Below are 8,848 nucleotides of genomic sequence, written 5' to 3'. Positions count from 1 at the left end.
ATCAAGAATCAAGAAGTTGAACATCAGCAGAGGTTGAACATCACAGTAGAACTGCAATTTAATATATTACATTCTTTAAAGAACTAAGAGCTACTAATCTGAAATTTTTAAAAAGCTGAGATATATAGAATTTTGAAAATTCAATGTATCTGCAGTTTTATTTTCTATTATCATACTTTACACCTTCTTATCAAAATTAAAAATAAGTGAACCTTTTTGTTTTCTTACTAAACTCTTCATTGTAGATATACTTCCATGACCTTAAGTATTCTCTTATAAGCATTGTTAATATGAACAAATTCTGTTCATGAAATAAAACAAAACATACTTACACTATTCACACTATATATGGGAACCATCCAAAGGATTCTATTTGGAAAGCAAAGAATAAATTTAAATTACTTTGTGTTATATTTACAATAGAAGCCAGCACAACATTAGTAGAGTCAAAATAGAAGATTGACCTGATAAATGACTGCTGCAGTTCTGGCTGTGTATAATGCACTACATGTTGTAATATCCCCCACAGCGATACTGGCACTGTTATAAGTACAAACATACCAGCTAAGGCCCAAGCCTTGGTGTATATTCCAACCTTGAGAAACAAAGGAACACATTAATAGAGATTATGATAATTATACAGTCCAATAAAACATGACTACTTCTTAAATTTTCACTTGATTACAAATTAAGATCAATATTTTCTAAATGTTTAAAGGCTAATTTTATTTCATCTTCCAAAATAAAGAGCCTGTTTGTGATTTTTGTAGGGAGGGGGCGTATTTTTCTTCATGGACTTGAACATTCCCTCATGAAACTTCTTACAGCAGGTTTTTATAATTAACAATATTAGCATTGTGTTCCACACACACAAACACACACACACACATACATACACACACACACACACACCTTCCACCTGCTTATTCTCTGCCTTTTTACTTTGAATATTGTGATTGGAGATGTATAGAAACTTTCACATTTTCTGTAAATATAAATAATTTTTAAGGGTTTATTCCTTTACTTCCATCCATACAAAGTTAAAAATCTACCAATATTTTCTTTCAATGTTACTATTAAGTATTTGGTTTTCCTGCACTGGGGATTGATCCCAGTCAGCTATACACCAGTCTTTTAAAAAAGTTTTTTTGAAGAGAGGCACAGTGCATGGAGCTTTCCTAGGTCCACAGACCCACCTCTGCAGTCCTTGGCAGAGGAACAGTGAGAGGGGCAGCCCCCTTCCCCACACACACCCCTGACCTCTTGTCTAGGCTGGTATCTGTATTCATAGCATAGAGGTACAGGGAGTCATAAAGGGCATTGTTCTGAGCTCTAGCCTTGATTTTTCTTTAATTCATATAGTTAAAGGTGATAGATTAATAACTACCACAAACTGTCATTTGTCTAAGCTGTGCTTAATACTGTTCTGTTGTTGATTGTATTACATGGGCTAAGGTGCTGTGATTGATTTAATCAGTTGTTCTACCTGGTATAATGAAAAAGAGATTGCCTCAGAGTCATTAGAGACTCAAAACCTAAAGGCAAGCTATAACAGGAAGAGTGAAGTATTAACTCAGAAATTAAACAAGGACAGCACTTACTACAAAAATAGAAATGAGAAGACATTCAAGTAAGGCACAAGCCCAAACAAAGGCTGTCTGTTCATCAAAGGCAAATTCTGAAAAAAATGAGGTGGAAAAGTCTGATAATCAACCATGTGGACATCCTGAACTAATAGCACAGGAAGTAACAAAACAGATGAATGAGGCTCTAGAAAAATTCAAAACAAATAATTTCCATGATAACTACAGAGATGGTGAGTGCAGTGAAAGAGTCTTAGATACTGTAGAACTGAAACAGATCAAAAAAATACATGAGCTCAGGACCATAACAGAAGCCATGAGTGCCCAACATAGGAAAGAAATGGAATCCATGAGACGGATTCAAACAGATATCCAGGAGATTAAAAACTCTATTGAAAGTATACATAACAGGCTGAGCCAATCTGAAGACAGGATATCAGATATAGAAGACAGAATGATGGTCAGTGACCGTGAAAAGAGGGATCTGTTAAAAAAAAGTAAGGGAACATGAGAAATCAATCCAACAGCTCCTAGATGTTGCAAATAAGAATAATATAAGACTTATAGGAATTCATGAAAGAGCAGAAGAAAGTACAAGTGACATAAAAAAAAACTGTTCACAGAATTAATGACAGAAAACTTCCCAAACAGAGCAAAATAATTTGACATACATACAAGTAAGGTTTATAGGACTCCAAATAGTCATGATCACAAAAAAAAATCTACACCTAGTCATATAATAATCAAGATCCCAGAAACTAAATAGAAGGACAAAATAATATAAGCAGTTAGAGAAAAGAAACAAGTCACATGCAAAGGAAAGTCTATCAGAATCAGAACAGACTTTTCCACCCAAATCCTCAAGTCAAGAAGAGCCTGGAGTGAAGTATTTCAATCCCTAAGAGAAAACAAGCTCCAACCCAAACAGATGTATGCTGCAAAACTCACTCTCAAAATTGATGGAGAAATAAGATACTTCCATGACAAAAAACACATGAGAATCTTCATGAAGACAAAACCAGCACTCCAAAACAATTATAAATAATATCCTAGGAAAAGACACTGAAGGTCACAAGTTCATGAGGCCCAACATAGCAAATCCAGGAGGCAAGGCAAGAAATTAGAGAGAGGGAAAAATTAAAAAGAACAATAGAAAAATAACATGATGATGATAATTCAATACATATCACTTATATCCATCAAGATTAATGACCCCAGTTCACCAATCAAAAGAAATAGACTGGCAGAATGGATTAAGAAGCAAAATCCAACAATATACTGTATACAAGAAACACACCTAGTTCAAAAAGAAACTCATAGACTGAAAGTAAAAGGATGGAAAACAGTTCTCCATGTGACAGGACCCCAGAAAAAAGCAGGGGTAGCTGTCTTCTTTGAAGACAAAGCAAATTTCAAACCAAAACTAATTAAGAGAGACAAATAAGGTCACTACATCCTTGTAAAGGGAATAATCCAAGAGGAAGAGATGACAGTCACAAATATATACACAGCAAATACTAATTCCTCCAACCATACAAAACAACTAATAAGAGACATGAACAACCAAATATACAGTAATGCAATTGTAGTGGGGGACCTCAATACCCTACTGTCACAAATAGATCATCTAGAGAAAAAATCAGCAACAAAATACTAGAACCAAGCTTTTGAATGAATGGGCTTAATGGACATCTGCAGAGTGTTCCACCCCACAAAATCAGAATATACATTCTCTTCAGCTGCACACAGGTTATTCACCAAAATAGACCACATACTAGCTCATAGAAAATGTTTAAGTAAATGCAAAGGAGTTTCAGTTATCCCATGTATATTATCAGACCATAGTACAATTAAACTTGAGATCAATAGCATATGAAACCACAAGAACTTCACAAACACTTGGAAATTGAACAACACTCTCCTGAACAACCAATGGGTCACAGAAGAAATTACACAGTTTTTACAATTTAGTGATAATGCCTATACAACACACAGGAATCTATAGGACACAATTAAAGCAGTTCTACAAGAGAAATTTATAGCAGTGAATGCCCACACTAGAAAAACAGAGTGAGCTCAAATAAACAACCAAATGCTGAATCTTAACCTTCTAGTAAAAGGAAAGCAAGAAAAACCAAAAGCTCATACAAGGGAGGAAAATATAAAGATCAGAGCAGAAATCAATACAATGGAGACCAAGAGAATAATATGAAAACATCACTGAATCAAAGAGCTGGTTTTTCAAAAGAATAAATAAAATCAATAAACCCTAAGCCAACATTATAAAAAAAAAAAAAAAGAAAGAAAGAAATGCAATTAGGAATGAAAAAGGTGAAGTCACAACAGATCAAGGAGAAATCCAGAGCATCATCAATACCTACTTCGAGAAACTGTACTCATTTTTTAAAAAAGCTTCTGCACTGCAAGAGAAACCACCCACAGAGCTAGGTGACAACATACAATATGGAAAATTTTTTTACCAGTTCCTCAGACAAAGGTCTACTATCCAGAATATATAAAGAAATAAAAAAAAAAATCAGACCCCCAAATTTTTAAAACTCATTTCAAAAATAGGCATCTCTGAAACAAAAAAGTAAAAGCAATAAATAAGCATATAAGAAAATCTTCAACATTGCCGGTCATTTGAGAGATGCAGATGAAAATGACACTGAGATTCTATCTCACCCCAGAAAGAATGGCTGCTATCAAGAAATCAACCAATAACAAATGTTGGCAGGGTTGTGGGGAGAAAGGAACCCTTCTTCACTGTTGGTATAAGTGCGTACTGGTGCAACCACTGTGGAAATCAAAATGGAGATACCTCATACAACTAAGATTAGAAGTCCCATTTGACCCACCTATTTCCTTGCTGGGCATCTTCCCAAAAGAATTAAAAGCATCATACCACAGTGATATATGCTCACCCATGTTTATAGAGGCATGGTTTATAATAGCTAAATCTTGGAAACAGCCTAATTGCCCATGCACTACAGATGGGATAAAGAAGATTTTTTAAAAATTATTAAATGGAGTACTACTCAGACATAAAGAATGAGAAACTAGAGATATTTATAGCTAACTGGATGTACATTGAGGACATACTCAAGTGAAATTAATAGGACACACGTGTAAATACTGAATAGTTTATCTGGTGTGATAAACTAAAAGTGTAAATAAGAATCAAAATGCATAATTGATACTGTGTAATAGGAAAAAATGTCTGAAGATGTAGGGGATTTAAGAGGGGTAGAGGAAAGCTAAGAATGGAAAAGAAAAAATAAGAGAAAGGGAAAACAATGGAAACAAAATCTGTAAATAGGGAAGGGTGGAGGGGGTGAAGGGTGGGCAGGGGAATGGGGAAAAAATAACCAAATATATTATGTAAAGATACAAGATCCCAATGATGACTGGAACTGTACTGTATACCTAAAATGTACCAATAAAAAAAAAAGGAAAAAGAAAGTTTCCACCACCTCCCAGAAGGACCACTCTGAGGACCAAGCCTTTAACATATGGGCTTTTGGGAGAACATCCAACATCCAAAGTATAATATATATTAGTTTTATAGTGCTATGTGTTATAAACTGAGAAAATGTGCAAAAAATGAAAACTTTAGAAATAAGATAATTAAAAATCGACTAATAGTTTCAAATATTTTAAAAATAAATTTGAGATAGGGCCTCTCTAAGTCTCCAAACTGACCAGAATGGGCTCCAATTTATGATCCTCCTGCATCAACTTCCTGGACTTCTGGGGTTACAGGCTTTCCCCACCATGCCTGGCTCTTATAGTTAAGCATCTTAGTAAACTGTCACATGAAGACAGCAACAAACACTGGGATCCTGGCCTGCTAAGTTCTTTGTATCAATACTCTTGTATCTCTCTAAATTGGTATCTCTCTCTACATTACTAATCCAAACAAATTAGAATTTATATATACTACTTCTCATACAGGACATAGTAATGTATGATATTATCATTTTTTTAAATCTCTAATATCTCCTAGGTAAATACCTAATTATTTTAGTATTAGAAGCTCAGTTTGTAAAAACACACTTTGAGTCATCTCATCTTTAAGTAGTGGTAGAGGGGAACAGAGACAGCAGTTTCCAGCCAGTCCCCCTGGGGAGGAGACAGCAGAACTGCCAGTAGCAAGGGGGCAAGGTGAGAAGTCTCCTGTGCGGCCAACTGCACACACTCAGGTAACACAGGGAGGGAAATTTTAAATAGCGCGGACGGTCATCTTGCACCCCAGTAAATCAGGATCTGGCCCACCATGAGCATGGGATGAACTACACAGACCTCCTCATTTCTGTCGTTTGAGTTCCCAAGGACTTCTTGACAAGACAGCACTGTGATGCTGGCGTTTAACGGACACTGTTCATATAAAAGGACCCCAAGTACATCTAGTACATCACAGACAAACGTGACACTGCCTTAGGTGTCCAACTGCAAGCTTTATTCCATCTGAGCTGCTGTTGCACAAGAGAGAATTCCAGGCAACACCGACACTGATCATCTAAAAGGTGACAGCAGTAACTCGACCTGTTGAGCACCTGCTCTCTGCTGGGCACAGTGCTAAGGATTTTAGACACATACACGTAAACTCAGTGCAGGAAGATGAGAAGAATGGTAAGGATGTTGGGCATAAAGCCCTTAGCACAATGCCACTTTGACCAAGTAGCTCTGTGCCTCGGTTTTTACTTCTATAAAAGGAGGCTACTTCATGTTCTTTGAGGATTTTAAGAAGATTAAAAGAAATCATAGCTGTGGCTAAATCCTGGGTAGATATTCTAGTCAAAGTCTCTGAACTTACAAAAATTACAAGGAAAGACTTCCCATAGTCTCACGCTCCTCTCTACCTATTATGCCATTTATTTCTCGGGGCCCTTCACTCAATACTCTCAAAACAAACATGAAAAAAAAAAACTCATCATCCACTCTTCAATCCTCTTTTACACCTATACTCATTCCTCAGACAACTGCATTCTGGTGCTGTCCCTTACGACCCCACTGAGACCATTACTAAGACCACCAGTGACCTTGCTGTTTATGAAAGAACAATGGCTATTAAGGCAGCAGCATTGGACACTGTCCACTGATGTCCTCCTTGAAACTCCTGGCATTCACTTTTCAACTGGCTGCTGTGTTATCTTTTTTGTAATATGCTCTAAATATTTGTACTAGGTCCTTTGCCATTCCATTTTCTCTTTGATAATCCTGTCCATCTCCATGGTTTTGAGTAGCATCTACATACTGACAACGGTGCTGTGGACTGAAGTCTTCCCACCCCCTAACTCATAGGCCCAAACCATCTGTATCCTGTAATGTGACTGATTCTACTTGGAAACAATGTCTTTAGGAGGCAATTTGGGTTAAATGAGGTCATAAGTGTGTGGTGCTAACCCAATATGGCTGACTGGTGGCCTTAAAAGACAAAGACACACCAGAGGGCTCTCTGTTCACCATGACAGGACAAAGCAAGAACTCAGCCATCGACAACCCAAGGGAGGCCTCCCCAGACATCAACCCTGCTGGCAATTTAATGTTGGAGTCCAAAACAGTTTCAAGAACTGTGAGACAATAAACTCCTGTTTTGTAAGGCACCCAATTTATGGTGTTTTCTTATGAAAGACTGAGCTGATTAAGACAAACTCCTAAGTTTTTATCTGCGGTGCAAACCCTTCAGAACTCTATGCTTGCATATCCAACTGCATGTTTGACACACCCATTTGAAATGTCTCTCATTAGGCCTTATATCCAAAAAGGAAGTCAATTTCTCTCAAACCTCCTAAAGCTTCATTTCCATCTCACTAACTGGTGCCACCATTCATTGAGTCGTTTGAGCCCAAATCATCAGAATTATCTTTGATTTCTCTTTTTCTCTCACTGTCTCTTCTCCCCAATCCAATCTACTACCAAGTTCTATTTGTTCACTTCCAAGGATACTTAAAATCCAGCTTCCCCCTTCACTTCTGCTATCCTGATTTGGACCACGAGATTGGGCACTGACTTTCCCAGCCAGCACAAAGGGCTTCCTCATTTCACTTCCCCTTAGTTTGCTGCAGCCTTTAGACTGGTGTTTTGAAGACTGCTTTTCCTGTTAGCTTCTCGGACCTTTTAGTTTCCTCTGTAGCATTTTATACAATTTAATTGAACCGGAGTTTATTTTGTTTTGTTTTGTTTTTGTCACTGCGTTTGTCTCTACTGCCAAGTTCCAAGGTAGGCGTCACGTTTGTATGTGTGGCAGTGGGGATTGCACCTACGACCTTTATAGCGAGCTACTCCTGCCTCATTCCCCCAGAGAGCTGGGATTCTAGGTGTGTGCCGCCACCTGTATGATTAGCAAGGTGTCACAATTGTTTGCCTCTCACCATGTAGTATACAAAGCACAATTAACTACTGGGTCTCTATTACTTTTTAACTCAAATACCAGCCCTTTGAACAGAAGGGGAGAGAGATGATCATCTCACAAAGAAAAATGAAGCAGAGAAGGGAATATGAAGTGCTGAAAAGAGAAAGCTTACAATATTAATTAGAGTAGCCACGTGACATTTGATAAACACTTGAAATTAATATTATTTGCAGGAAGGGCACCTCATGAAGGGAAGTATAGAGGTTCTAAGGAAGGAGCAAGCTCAGCAAGTATGAACAGAACAGTGTGGCAGAAGCCCAGGACTTGAAGAGAGATGATCTAAGGATTACATTGAGCTTTGATGGTTGTACTTAGGAACAGTGGCTTTTACTGTGGAAGCAGAAGAGGCCAAAGAGGATGCATACAATGTGACTTGTGAGAGGCTAAAAAGGACCCACACAATGTGTTGTGAGCTTGATACTCCAGAGGGTCTGTAGAGAACAGCTCAGGTAAGATAGAAGGAAACCTTGATTCAGGGCATTAGCAGTGGACTCTGAAGATTGAAACCTTTCTTAAAAGCCAGTCGCCTTAAAACTAGCTGAAGCTCCAACTATGAGAAATCTATACAATTCATTAACCCTCAAATTAGTCCTTATCTTGTAATACAAGGAAATAATTCAAGGTAACTTATTTGCTTTAAGATGTTTATATGTAAATTTTGGTACATAAAGTCATATAATCTATATATTATTAAGATACCTTGATAGCTAAAAAAATTGAGTGCAAGAGTGCTGCTATATCACTTTTAAAATTAACTACATGGTTTATGCCAATATGAGAAAGTAAAGCAATAATTTACGGAGCAGACAGAACACAAATCTATATTACATTGTTTATTTAAAATTATTTC

The sequence above is a fragment of the Fukomys damarensis genome, unplaced genomic scaffold (assembly GCF_012274545.1).
Source record: "Fukomys damarensis isolate Sample0158 unplaced genomic scaffold, DMR_v1.0_HiC HiC_scaffold_73764, whole genome shotgun sequence".
Lineage (NCBI taxonomy): Eukaryota > Metazoa > Chordata > Mammalia > Rodentia > Bathyergidae > Fukomys > Fukomys damarensis.
This window is presented reverse-complemented; position numbering follows the sequence as displayed.